The sequence below is a fragment of the Schistocerca cancellata genome, chromosome 2, assembly GCF_023864275.1.
Source record: "Schistocerca cancellata isolate TAMUIC-IGC-003103 chromosome 2, iqSchCanc2.1, whole genome shotgun sequence".
NCBI lineage: Eukaryota > Metazoa > Arthropoda > Insecta > Orthoptera > Acrididae > Schistocerca > Schistocerca cancellata.
The window spans coordinates 1,118,580,881-1,118,595,107 of NC_064627.1; positions in this window are offsets into that span (position 1 = coordinate 1,118,580,881).

Here is a 14,227-nt window from a genome sequence, read left to right on the forward strand (position 1 = left end):
TAACATGTATTGCAACAAAATTAATTGCTTTGGTTACATGAAAGCGCAGAAGTTACGCGATCAACTGGTTTTTGTTGTTGTTGTTGTGATCTTCAGTCCCGAGACTGGTTTGATGCAGCTCTCCATGCTACTCTATCCTGTGCAAGCTTCTTCATCTCCCAGTACCTACTGCAACCTACATCCTTCCGAATCTGCTTAGTGTATTCATCTCTTGGTCTCCCCCTACGATTTTTACCCTCCACGCTGCCCTCCAATACTAAGTTGGTGATCCCTTGATGCCTCAGAACATGTCCTACCAACCGATCCCTTCTGTTGGTCAAGTTGTGCCACAAACTTCTCTTCTCCCCAATCCTATTCAATACTTCCTCATTAGTTATGTGATCTACCCATCTAATCTTCAGCATTCTTCTGTAGCACCACATTTCGAAAGCTTCTATTCTCTTCTTGTCCAGACTATTTACCGTCCATGTTTCACTTCCATACATGGCTACACTCCACACAAATACTTTCAGAAATGACTTCCTGACACTTAAATCTATACTCGATGTTAACAAATTTCTCTTCTTCAGAAACGCTTTCCTTGCCATAGCCAGTCTACATTTTATATCCTCTCTACTTCGACCATCATCAGTTATTTTGCTCCCCAAATAACAAAACTCCTTTACTACCTTAAGTGTCTCATTTCCTAATCTAATACCCTCAGCATCGCCCGAATTAATTCGGCTACATTCCATTATCCTCGTTTTGCTTTTGTTGATATTCGTCTTGTATCCTCCTTTCAAGACACTGTCCATTCCGTTCAACTGCTCTTCCAAGTCCTTTGCTGTCTCTGACAGAATTACAATGTCATCGGCGAACCTCAAAGTTTTTATTTCTTCTCCATGGATTTTAATACCTACTCCAAATTTTTCTTTTGTTTCCTTTACTGCTTGCTCAATACACAGATTGAATAACATCAGGGAGAGGCTACAACCCTGTCTCACTCCCTTCCCAACCACTGCTTCCCTTTCATGTCCCTCGACTCTTATAACTGCCATCTGCTTTCTGTACTGGTTTTTATTGCTTATAAAATGCAATTTATATTTTTAAGGATATAAAGTAGACACTGGGCTAACGTTGAACGATGTGCGCTTATAATAATGTGCAAAACAAACAAAAAACAAAGAGGAGTCGACGGCTCCTAGTTTCTCTCTACACATTAATTAGTTTCTTTCCCTACCAGTGCTAACATCACTACCGGTAATCGTGCCATTTACTTCATTTATGTACTGTACCAAAACTACCAAACTGTAGTTTTGGAAGGGCGCGGCTCTGCGTGCAAGCCTCTTCATAACTACCGCAATCTACACCCATCTCACCTTTGAAGTGCGTTTCCAGTTGCTGCGCCATTTCATTTCACTCGCAGAGCTACCTGTTATCCGTACCGCAGCGGACTGCGGTCAGCCCCTTCTGTGCCCAGAAATGGAGAGCCTTTCTTTTCTGTTTTTCACAAAGGAGAGCCACGTGCTTAAATCACTCCGCCACTTTGTTCGGTCCAGTTACTTTATGAACAGGAAAACGTTTGTCACTCATGGGGATGAAGTTTCGGGTTGCACATTCAACTCTCATCTACTGATGAAGTGTTCTAAATGTAGGTACGGCGATTATCTGATATGAAAACTCATAGCTTTGCAGAAATGTTGTTTAAATCATAGGTCCAATGGCGATGTCCACATCTCACACCAACGGCCCACGATTCTCTCTAGTTTCCAGCAGTGTTATTTAGAATGGTCTCATTTGCCAGTTGACGATTCGGTTTAACTGCTTATTACACGATTAACAAAACTCCACTGCTTTCATTGCTCGAATAGCCGATAATTACTCCTTTCAGCACCTCGAATAAATCACCCCTTTCATGTAACAGTAATTAGCGCTATATATGTAGAAGGCGAACTGCACGTGTTCTGTATTCATCGCGTCACAACATCGGACGTACCTAGTGTGCAAAGCAACGGCTTTAAATGAGGGGCACGCTCATACGCCTATCTGTAAAGCAATGGGTGTCCACTGTATGAATTTTTAGAGACCAAGTAAGATAATAAAGAGATAATTCATTAAAAATGAGAGAACACGAACTGCACATCTCAAAATGCAGATAATTTAGGAAGTGGCGCTGCAGGCTACTGTCGTAATTAAATAGCTTTCAAATTAACCACAAAGTTAAATAGATGTACTTCACACGTTATTATTTTTATTTCAGAGACGTGACTGTTTATAAAAAATTCACTTTATTACCATTTCACATGTTTTCACTGTATCATCGCTACACATATTCCCTTTAACATCCTTCTTTCATTGGGCAGTGAGATTGGTATGATGCGTATAGCTCGCTATCATCTTCAGCTGCCCATGTAAATATTTCATTTATTATCTTCGTAGATATCAACCGCGACTATAGGAAACATATAGCTTCATTTGCCGAACCAGAAATACCTTCAAACATGGTTCAAATGGCTCTGAGCACTATGTGACTCAACATCTGAGGTCATCAGTCCCCTAGAACGTAGAACTACTCAAACCTAACTAACCTAAGGACATTACACACATCCATGCCCGAGGCAGGATTCGAACCTGCGACCGTTACGGTCGCCCGCTTCCAGACTGTAGCGCCTAGAACCGCTTGACCACTCCGGCCGGCAGAAATACCTTCATTTGCCGAACCAGAATCTGTTTTCACTAACGACACCCACTACTATCATTTAGCTGCAATTAGTAAAACATAAAAGCTTCTTGAGGCGAAAAACAAATACATCATGTCATAAGACCGATTGTCCTAGGTGTTTGTGTAGAAGTTCGTCAAACAAATCGCCTCGAAATGTGCGTAAAAATATTTTAAATATTTTAATCTAGCGTTCACTCCTGTTTAAATGCTTTCACTGAAATACGTATCTTTCGTAGCCCCTCCGGAAATGATTGCATGATTTAATCTCAGAAGGGTAAGGTAATTGGCATTACTGATTTTATGGCCGACAGCTGCTGACATTGCGGCGCGATCTCTTCTGAAAGCTAGTAATAGCTCGGTCTTGCTTTAGATCTCTAAGGCTATTGGTGAACACGGGAGTAGTGATTTGGCGTGCCTCCCATCCGGATAGCGTGGCTGCATCTGAAATCACTCCTGCGTATCTGGATTATGCACATTCTGCGGCTGCACAGAGCATCTCAGAACTCTAGGGCGAGAAGTATATAGACGATAGATGGTCCTAAACTATTTTGAGATCTGAATTGCTCTGAAATGAATATTTCGGACGGTGCAAGGTAACCGAGTGATGTTTGAGGCATGTATCAACTACCTACGTTTCAGAACAAACAACTGCCTGCTCATCGGCGCTGGTGGCGCTACACTGAATTACAGCACGCCATCGTCTGTGATGTGTCCGTGTGTAACGTATCATTCCGTGGCAGCGTCTGTGTGCTCTTCCTGTGGTCATTACCTCCGCCAGAATTGGTATCCAAGGAAGGCAGGAGGGGGGAGGGGTCAAATTTCTCTAATGTGGAGGTGATGGACTGGCTTTCTCTAATTCTCTAAATGGGTTGTGGAGGTGACCTAAAAAGGCTGGCTCAAGGGCATGTCCCGGGAGGCAGCATTTTCTGAGTAGAATAATTACTGCGATAGGGGGGAGGGGGGAATGGCAAATAAAATTGCTTACTGAGTCTAATTGGTCTAAAGGCCTGAATGTGAAATAACTTCGTGGAGGAGTCTGGAGCTCGCGAAAAACACGAGTCCACCGGCAGTCCTCGTGGAGTGTAGGAACGATGTGTCCTCTGGGGCTGAGGTGGTGTTCCGTGCCGTATTTAAGAAATCAGTACAAAGGTCATACTACGTAATCTATCAAGTTATTTCTTGCAGTATGAGTAACGAGTGTGCAAAGTCTTTACTACATCAGATAGCCGGCCCAATAACTAGCTGGACGGTAGAGTTTTTGAAACTTGCTGGCAGATTAAAACTGTGTGCCGGACCGAGACTCGAACTCGGGACCTTTGCCTTTCGCGGGCAAGTACTCTACCAAACACGACTCACGCCCCGTCCTCACAGCTTTACTTCTGCCAGTACCTCGCCTCCTACCTTCCAAACTTTACAGAAGCTCGAGCTTCGGGGCGTGAGTCGTGTTTGGTAGAGCACTTGCCCGCTAAAGGCAAAGGTCCCGAGTTCGAGTCTCGGTCCGGCACACAGTTTTAATCTGCCAGGAAGTTTCATATCAGCGCACACTCCGCTGTAGAGTGAAAATTTCATTCTAGGGTAAAGTTTTTGTGAATGAGTCGGACCTGGCGAGTTTTAATAGACGCCAATGAATTACATTTATTTCTGCAGGATCTGAGTGCGATGTTTTAAATATGAGACTTTTCCCCGACGTACCACCAACGCGTGTAGACGCCTCAGAACCTCTGTCGGCCGGGTCCCAACAAAGGAAGAGTACTTATTTATTTATTTGAATAATAATATTTTCAATTATATATCCATACAGGACGCAAAATTACACATTTAATGACAGTAAACATGGAAAAATTGTGTGAATATTTAACAAGTCTGAAATCTAAGTAGGCAAATATCAATTATAATATCAATTTTCTGGACTCACCATTGTGTTACCTAGATAAAGAACCATCACATGGTGGAGCTGAATCAATTTTAATATCAGCTCAACGAATAGTTTAAGAAAGTCACAAGCTGTCGTAAATTGGTAAAGAAGCACGCACTGAAATTGGAAATACAGAGATGCCAACGAGGAAGAGAGTGATTTCTTTTGGGAGTTGCTCCAATGCAGAGAGGCCTCACCTCTACAGTCATAAGCCGCTGGGCTTGTCTGCGCTTCCCACCTTCTCCACTGCCCCCTCCCTCACCCACCCCCATGCCCAAGCGTGGCTACGAGAATACTTTTTTTTTTCCTCTGTAGGCTCTCCAAGGTGTTTCCTCAGAGACATTAAAAACATGCATACCAGCTCTCCGGTTCCCCTTGGCTGCAGCTTTTAGACAGAGCTCATTCAGTTACACGTTCATGAGGGTGTTGTTAAGTCGTTACTTCAGGAGTCGCTGACGTCTTTAGTTAATATAGACCAGCTTCCATTACTTTGCAGTCAGCCTGTGTAAAATCGCACTGGTAAGCACGTGATTACTGAGACCACTGTTGTTAAGCGTGCTCCCACCTTGCTTTGTGATCTGCCTGCGCATCACTCACCAGTACTGAGAGAGTAACAGAATCTCCAGTAGCCGTCGTAAGATGGTTCCCCATGTCTCACTGGTTGTTACTCTCTAGGGGTATATGAAGATTTATTCCTTGTTCGATTTTTTTCTTATAACTTTTAATTCCGATGGCTGACTGACTATCTGAGTAGTAGTAGAGAATTTTGGACTGATCTTGTCTCATGCTGTAACGAGACTGCCTAGCATTTAAACGTATTTTCAAATGGTCAGTATAAATTTTTTACATTGATTTACTCCTTGTCTGTTACGTGCTTATATAACTTTTCTGGAGGAAATACCTGCTGTAGAGTCGGCCTCCTATGCTGTCACAATAAGGGGACAGAAGATCTGCAGGTAAGGTATCTTTTGTAAAATAAAAATCAAACTGCTTTCATACTAAAATGTAGACTTTCACGGCCGGAAATATCATGTCCATTATAATTATCCGGGCTGTTATGCCGTGGTCGGTTGATGAATTCTGTGTCGAATCCCAACGTTTCGTCTCCGACTGCGGGAGACATCTTCAAGGGGGTCCGTACTTGGAAGGTCCAACACACCCACTGGCTCGCTACTGTCTCAGTCAGTAGCGAGCCAGTGGGTGTATTGGACCTTCCATTGATCTACGGACTCCCTTGAAGATGTCTCCCGCAGTCGGAGACGAAACGTTGGGATTCGACACGGAATTCATCAACCGACCACGGCATAACAGCCCGGATAATTATAATGGACATGAAACTGCTTTCAGTCGCAAATAGTGATTTATTTCAATGCACGATGCATTTAGAGCCCTGGGGACTCAATTTCAGATGCTCGATCAGTCTGTATTATTTTTCAAATTTAAGTTAATACTCGTCTCTTTCTACTAATGGTTACATGGTTTTGAGCTACAGTACGAATAGTCATATTTATATACAAACGAGCTGTGTGAGAAAACTAATGAGTGATAAGACGGCGAGTGATGTGCAGTGCTATGTTGTTCTACTTGTGTAGACAGGTGGGTTAATCCCTTCTAGACGCTCAATGCAAGTGTGGGCTCCGTACAGTCATCACGTGATTTTTGAGTGTGCCATCAGTGAAGTTATGTTTTTTTGTGTGACATGAAAATGGAACAGCGGAATTTAGAGCAACGTTATGCCATCAAGTCCGCAATTCTGACCTTTGAATAGTTGAAACACGCCTATGGCGAACATTTACTATCAAGAACACAAGCTTTTCGCTGGCACAAATCTTTTTTGGAGGGCAGAGAAGACGACGAAGACGAATCTCGCTCAGGGAGACCTTCAACTTCACAAGCCGACGAAAAAGTGGAAAATTTGCGTGCTGTTGTGATATCAGACCGACGTTCAACAATAAGGATAATCGATGTTTTGCAAAGATGTCCTTGAAAGGCTCAGGGGAAAGGTGAATCGAGTGGGAGCAGACATTGCAGAAAAGTGGATGCTGCAGGATGACAACGCCTCATGCCACACGGCTGCTTCCATCGCGGAATTTTTGACCTCAAAATGCATTCGTGTTGTTCCCTGTTCACCTGATCTGACTCCACGTGACTTTTTTTCTTTTCTCGAAATCGAGAAAGGCTTAGAAGGACATAATTTTGGGACTCTGCAGAACATTCAAAAGTGTGTGACCGACATGTTAAGGACGCTACCAGCTGAAGCTTTTCAGTGCTGCTGCCATGACTGGGAACAACGACTCAGCTACTGTGTAGCTGCCGAAGGGAACCACTTTGAAGGGGACAGTACTGTTGTTTGAAAAAAAAAAAACTTTCGTGGATACAAATAAGTCTCATTACTTCTCTCGCTCGCTTCATATATACACTTTCCGCCCTAAAGCGCATTAGTGAACATAGTTGTTCTGAATTGTGTATCTACGTATGTACATAGGTATGACTACTCATGCTCGTAATGCATCCTCAGTTGAAATGAATCACAGTTTGTGACTAAAGGCGGCTTTTTTTGTTCTACAAAAGTAATACGGTCACAGAAAAAGCACCTCAAGCAATGGATAAATAGAGAATTCGTTTACCTACTGAAGTAGTAACAAATAGGACAGCTAATTCTATGTAATTCTTCTCCTCTTCGACCTCGTCCAAATCATATGCACTACAGTGTCTCATTGTAACTCGTTCCCTATTGACTTTGAACTGTATTTCTGATTTGTTGTTGCGGTGATTATCGCCTGGATTTGCTAGTGGCCAGCTGGGGGCGGTGTACTGAACCGTTAGTGGTGAACATGTTCGAGTCCAATGATCGGATATCGGGATCTTCCCAGAAAATGCACCGGTGTGCAGAACGTAAGGACAAAACTTGCTTCAGTATGATGTGTCACTGCCGAATAACGCAGCTCACTGATAATTGGATCATACATAAAAAGAACTGCCACCATATACTACCGAACCTAACTGAATTGAATACACAATGAGACGAACAGAAATAATACTTTTATTGAAAGACACTAATTACCGTTAAGTCGAGCGATTTATGGTGATCCCCTGGACATTATCTAAGGCAGTACATTGTTCTTCATAGGATGTGTGATCACCAAGGACAGCAGTGCGTGCTCTGCAAGGTGCTCCCGTACTGGCCACAAGGGTGGTAAGGAGTTCCATTCACCCGTCAGCACGGTTGACAACTGCTGGATGGTCGATGGTTCAAGCGGACGTCTTCCCAATGCATCCCACTCGTGCGGAAGGGACTTCAGGCCGAAGAATGGGCAGACCAGCCCATTCGTTGAATATCCTCTCGTTCCAAGAGCTCGTCCATATGCGCTCTTCGATGCGGTAGTATTATCCATAAAGAAAGTGAAGTCAGAGCCGAATGAACCCTGAAAATATGGACATGGGAAAGAGTACCGTGTCACAACACTGACCAGTATGTGTACAGAGTTCAGATTTGGATGCCTGTAGGTCCACAAAACATTATACCTCCCCACGATATAACACCTAGACCTCCAAAACGATCATTCGCGACAATGTTATTGGGTGCATTAAGTGCTTTCACCTCTCGCCATATGATGCTATGTCCAGAATGGTTGAATATATTTTGGCGGTCGAAGTGTCATGAGCCTACCGATCAACGTTATTGTGACACAGTACTGCTTCCCCATGTGCGTCTTTGCAGAGGTGCATCCAGCTCTGACTTCATTTTCATAAATATCAGTGTGTGACCGTGTAACGCCGGAAATGCATATCCTCCTATTTCCATCTATTGTACTATAAATTTGTTTTCCTTATTTTTGTTAACTGAATATATAACATTTTTGTGTCTTCGTATATTGTAATTGTTTTACTATTTGTATATATATATATATATATATTTATGCATTTATGTCGATGTATAATTGGTTTGTTTCGTAAATATTATTTGTATTTTTACGCTGGGTCCTGCCTAGGGAAAACTGCTATCGAACGATTACATCGATAGGTCGTGTGAAGAATCAAAGTGTGTAGGATCTTTGGTAGTGTTAACTCTGCCGCGTGGAGCGCGGGCTGAGCAGAGAGAGTCTGGCTGGAGTAGCGAGTGGAGCAGGTGTGTTGTGTGAAGCTCCCGCGAGTTGCCGCGCTTTCGGGGTTTGGCAGCATGTAATTGCGATCGACTTGCGATGATAGTTTCTGACATGGTGTCGCGGACGGGAAGCATTAGCTGGCGCACATCAAGAGCCCGTTTCGTCTGGTGACCGTGTCGAGAAGAAGGCGCGCCAACATCCAGCTTCTGCAACAGCGACGGCCGACAATGAGTGACTGTCGCCACCTCCTCGATCGACGGCTTCAAACCTTCAATCAACCAACAAGGAAGACTGGAAGCACGTGAAGTTTTAGAACTGTGTGGCAGACCTCAGCTTTTCAAACTTTTAAAATTGTTACATCACAAAATTACAGCAACTTAGCATGAACCTTTGTTGCTCATTGTCCCAATTGCATTACCAAGCAGGGTCCCTTCCTTTTCCGAAATCAACCCGAGTGTCGTTGAAATTCAGACGCCAGCATTAAAGTAACATCATTTCACTGCTTTAATTTCAAAGTTCAGTTAAGGTGTTGATAGCTGGCTACAGTATTTAGATTACACAAGCACAAATTAAGAGTGTGAGTTTTGGTACCGTATTTTAGCTTGCCTGTGACTGCAGCTCAGCTTGGTACGTACAAAATTTTACTATTGTTAATTGTTCAGAATCATTTAATTCAAGTTCAAAGTTAAATCTCTTATTTCTAAATTGCGTGGATTCAAGTAGCTTTTAAAATGATTGTTGAGGTAGTCCAAGACTAAACGTATTTTACTGAATTCCGATTTGCTTCAGAAAAAAAGCTCACTATTAACTTCAGTCACTAAATTAACTTTCGATTTTCCGGTTTTATTAATTCTTTTGCTGAATTAAGTCAGAGTGTAGCGAAATTTATTACTTCTGACAAACTTTCAGTTTTCACACTACACTTGCCAACCTTCAGTTGCCACGCTTCTAGTGCTAATTATATGTGTAATAATCTTTCTTTTTCAGTTACTATAGTAATTGTCCTTAGGACTGGCGACCGTAATTTCCCCCAAATCTCAAATATCTAATTACCGCTAGTTGATTGTTAACGTAACGGCCGCACGTTTACTTTCTTTATTAACTTTACCCCTATTTCAAAATTAATTTCCACCAGTTTCATTAGCATTTTTCCTTTCATTTAGATGTAACCCTTTCCTCCCTCTTTACCGACAGATTAACTTTGGTGACGATTGCTTTTCCCAAATTTCCATTACGTACACGCGGTTTAATTTTTCAGTGTCATTAAGGTCGATAAGTGAGGGGGAGGTTACAACCATATATAGCAGCATAGGGCTAGGAGCTCTTGAGACGAGAGGATATTCGGCGAATGGACTGGTCTGCTCATCCCTCCGACTTAAATACCGCCGAACACCTCTGGGATACGTCGGAGAGACGCACTTCATTCGTGCATCAACATCACCCAGCAGTCGTCAACCACGCTGGCAGAGGAATGGAACGCTCTGAAACAAGAAGCCCTGACCAACCTCGTGGCTTGCATGAGAGCACCTTGCAAAGCATGCAGTGCCGTCCGTGACGATCACATATCCTGTTAAGAACAGTGTCCCACCTTTGTAATGCCTAGGGCACCATCCTCGCTGACTACAGTGTAACTGTTGTTTTTGAATAAAAGCGTCATTTCTGTCCGTATCACTGAATGTTTCTTTCAGCTGTCTTCTGTACTACGCTGTAGCAGTTCTTTCTATCACTGGTCCAAGTTTCATCGAGATACGTTATTTGGCAGTGACACATCATGCGGGTGTTACTTTCGTCCTTATGTTTTGCACATCGGCGTAATTAGATAGCTACATGGAATTTAATTATTAACTGTGCAACAGTAAGATGTTTCAACCCAGCAAGGCGAGTCAAAGTGAGTCTGACGACCCTTACGTGAACTACTTTCACGCGCATAGCAGTACAGAAAATTAACTGGGTCCGCCAATAAACGTTTCCAAATGAATCTGTGAAGTAGTACATTCCGTACTTTTTTCAAATGGTTCAAATGGCTCTGAGCACTATGGGACTCAACATCTTAGGTCATAAGTCCCCTAGAACTTAGAACTACTTAAACCTAACTAACCTAAGGACATCACACACACCCATGCCCGAGGCAGGATTCGAACCTGCGACCGTAGCAGTCCCGCGGTTCCGGACTGCAGCGCCAGAACCGCTAGACCACCGCGGCCGGCCCGTAATTTGTCTCTGACTTACACATCGCTAAGAGAGCGAAGATTCTGACCGCGGCCGCGACTGTAACTTCACGTGGTGCTACGAAATTTCCGAGGCACGGACGAGAGGAAAGTTTCATATGGTAAAATTACCACTGCTTCCACTTCAAAAAAAAAAAAAAAAAAATGGTTCAAATGGCTCTGAGCACTATGGGACTTAACATCTGTGGTCATCAGTCCCCTAGAACTTAGAACTACTTAAACCTAACTAACCTAAGTACATCATACACATCCATGTCCGAGGCAGGATTCGAACCTGCGACCGTAGCGGTCACGCGGTTCCAGACTGAAGCGCCTAGAACCGCACGGTCACACCGGCCGGCGCTTCCACTTCACAACAGGCCGTCAAAGACAGGGTGTTACTGGTTGAAGAAACTAGCAGACGACGCAGTATACGGTGACGGGAAAGCTGAATGCTTGTACATAAATAGGTATCACAGCGGATACCGTCCTAGTTGGAAAAGAGACTTGTCGCTGTGGAAGGAAACTTACGAGAAACTGGTATGCTAGAGACACCTAAGCAAAATATCTGAAAAAGAATTGTTCGGGCAGAAGCGTGTGAGAAGATGGCGTTGGATCGTGTAGTAGAAGATTCATTAATAAATCCCGGTAAACTTGCCTGGAAAGTGCAGACTTCGTAGCATACACGTACAAAGTAGAGACTAAAGGTGGGGCAACAGTAACCTACAGTCCAGTTCTTTGAATGGTTTATGCTATAATGCAAGCACTGCACCTGGCCGTCTGACTCTGAACAGTTGCTGTGAGCTTAAGTTGTTGCTAAAAGGTGTGAGTTGTTCACGTCAAGACAAAGTAATTTTAATTTCAAAACATTGCTTCCTTACATCAAAGTACTCTCTCACACTAATAAATTTTGTCCATATATTTCTGGAAAACGATATCCAGAGTGTTAGAAGTCATCATCATCTCAGCCTTTTCTCACGTCGTCTGGAGTCGGCGTTGCTTTGCCAAACCCTTCTCTTCCATAAATGCCTATCCAGTGCTTCTTCTCCGAGCCATCCTTTCTGCCGTAGGTCCCCTGCTACCTTGTCCTTCCACCTCAGTTTCGGTCCTCCTCTCCTCCTTGATCCTTCTATTTCTAGGTCTTCAATTCTTCTCCCCATGTAGTGCTCCCCTCCACGCCATCTTAGCCTACTTTCTTGGATCTTCTCCCCCATGGGCCCCACTTTCACTGTTCCCCTGATGTACTCATTAATTAGTCTATCCTTTCGTGTCACCCCACTCATCCGCCTTAACATTCTCATTTGTGCCACTTCCATCTTTTTCTCTTGGGATTTTGTAGTTGGCCAAGTGTCTGCGCTTCAGCATCGCAGGCCTCACCACAGACTAGTAAAGCATTCCTTTCACTCTGCAGCTAACTTTCTTATCACACAGTACTCCACTGAGTTTCCTCCAGTTCATCCATCCACTATTTATCCTGTGCTGTATTTCGACCTGCATTCCTCCATCACTTTGCATGTAAGAGCCTAGGTATTTAAATTTCTTGACCAGCGTCAGTTTTCACTCTGTTTTCACCCTGCTAATTCCCATTCCCCTTTCCTCTAGAGCTTTTCTCCACTGTCCAAACTTGTCTTGAAGTGCCTCCTGGGTGGGTTCACAGATTACAACATCATCGGTAAATATCGTGCTCCAAGGTGCTTCTTTTTTCACATCTTTGACTGGTTCATCCATGACAAGGCCAAAGAGATATGCACTGAGAGCAGGTCCCTGATGTAGTCCTACTCTCACTGGAAATGCCTTCGTTGCACCTGCACTGCTCCTGACTTGTGTCATTGCACCTTCATACATGTCTTCTACCACCATGATACATTTTGCTGGCAGGCATTTACTTCTCAGGCATCTGCATATCTCTAGTATTAGGAGTGTAAGTGCAGATATAATTATCTTCGGCACCTTAATTTGTTTCCTCTTTAGTGTGTTGGCTATTTTTCTACGTCTCACAGTCTTTCCGTAAGCACGTCACGTAATTCACTGTCTGATGTTTTCTGCACTGTCTTAACTGCACCACTAAGCGGACTACGTCTGTCAGTATAGACTTACCTTTCTTCTTCCATGTGTCCCCACTTCAACAAATGATCTGCTATCCAGCGGAAAATATGCGTTAATTGATTGCTCTTGCCACATGTACTTGTAGGTACTAACCAACCGAAAAACAAACTACTCGAAATAGGTAACGTTGATCGTAATAGGTATAATTATTAGTCCGCAAATGAAGTAAGTACTGATGTAATAATGTTCAGTGCATTTCTCTCAGGACCAATAAAACTATCTGTACTTATACGCAGCACGTGTAGATTTAGGGATAAAATTGCTACCCTCTGTTCAAATGGCTCTGAGCACTATGCGACTTAACTTCTGATGTCATCAGTCGCCTAGAACTTAGATCTAATTAAACCTAACTAACCTAAGGACATCACACATCCATGCCCGAGGCAGGATTCGAACCTGCGGCCGTAGCGGTCGCTCGGCTCGAGACTGTAGCGCCTAGAACCGCACGGCCACTACGGCCAGCCTACCCTCTGTAAAAGTAAGGAAGAGTAGTAGGATCTGTTGAATGTCTGGAGGAAAAGCTGAAACGACATAGTGATAAACCAAAACTGGAGACATGTACCCTGTATTAGACGAAGACCAAGAATTCTGCTACGTCGCCAGAAACGTAACGTATAGAATACTCAACACACAGACGAACAGAAGGAAGGAGAGCATTTATCGCCAAAATAAGTTTGCTATATCAAACAAAGGTCTTAATTTGGGGACCGAATTCTGAGAATGATCGTCTACAGTACTATATGGAATTGAATCATGTACTGTGAGGAAAATGGAAAATAAGAAGCAGCGTTTCAGCCGTGGTTTTAGAGAAGTTTGCTGAAATAAAGAAGACATAACAAATGAGCAGTTTCTCTGCAGAATCGGCGAGGAAAGGAATATATGAAAAAAACAGACAAAAATGCAGGACAGGATGATGGGATATGTGTTAAAATATCAGGGTATGATTTCAATGCTTCTGAAGGGGGCTTTAGAGAGCAAAAAGTGTAGGAGGCAACCAAAGATGGGGGTATATCTAACAAATAAATGTGGAGATTAGCTGCAGGTGCTACTCTGTGATGAAGAAGTTGCCATTGGGGAGTAAATCAAATTAATGAGAAGACTGACGAAAAACAAGAAAAGGAAAAAGAAAGCAATAACCTGTGGGACAACAGGAGAGGGAGCAGGTGAGGGTAAAACCTGTTAGGGGGAACAC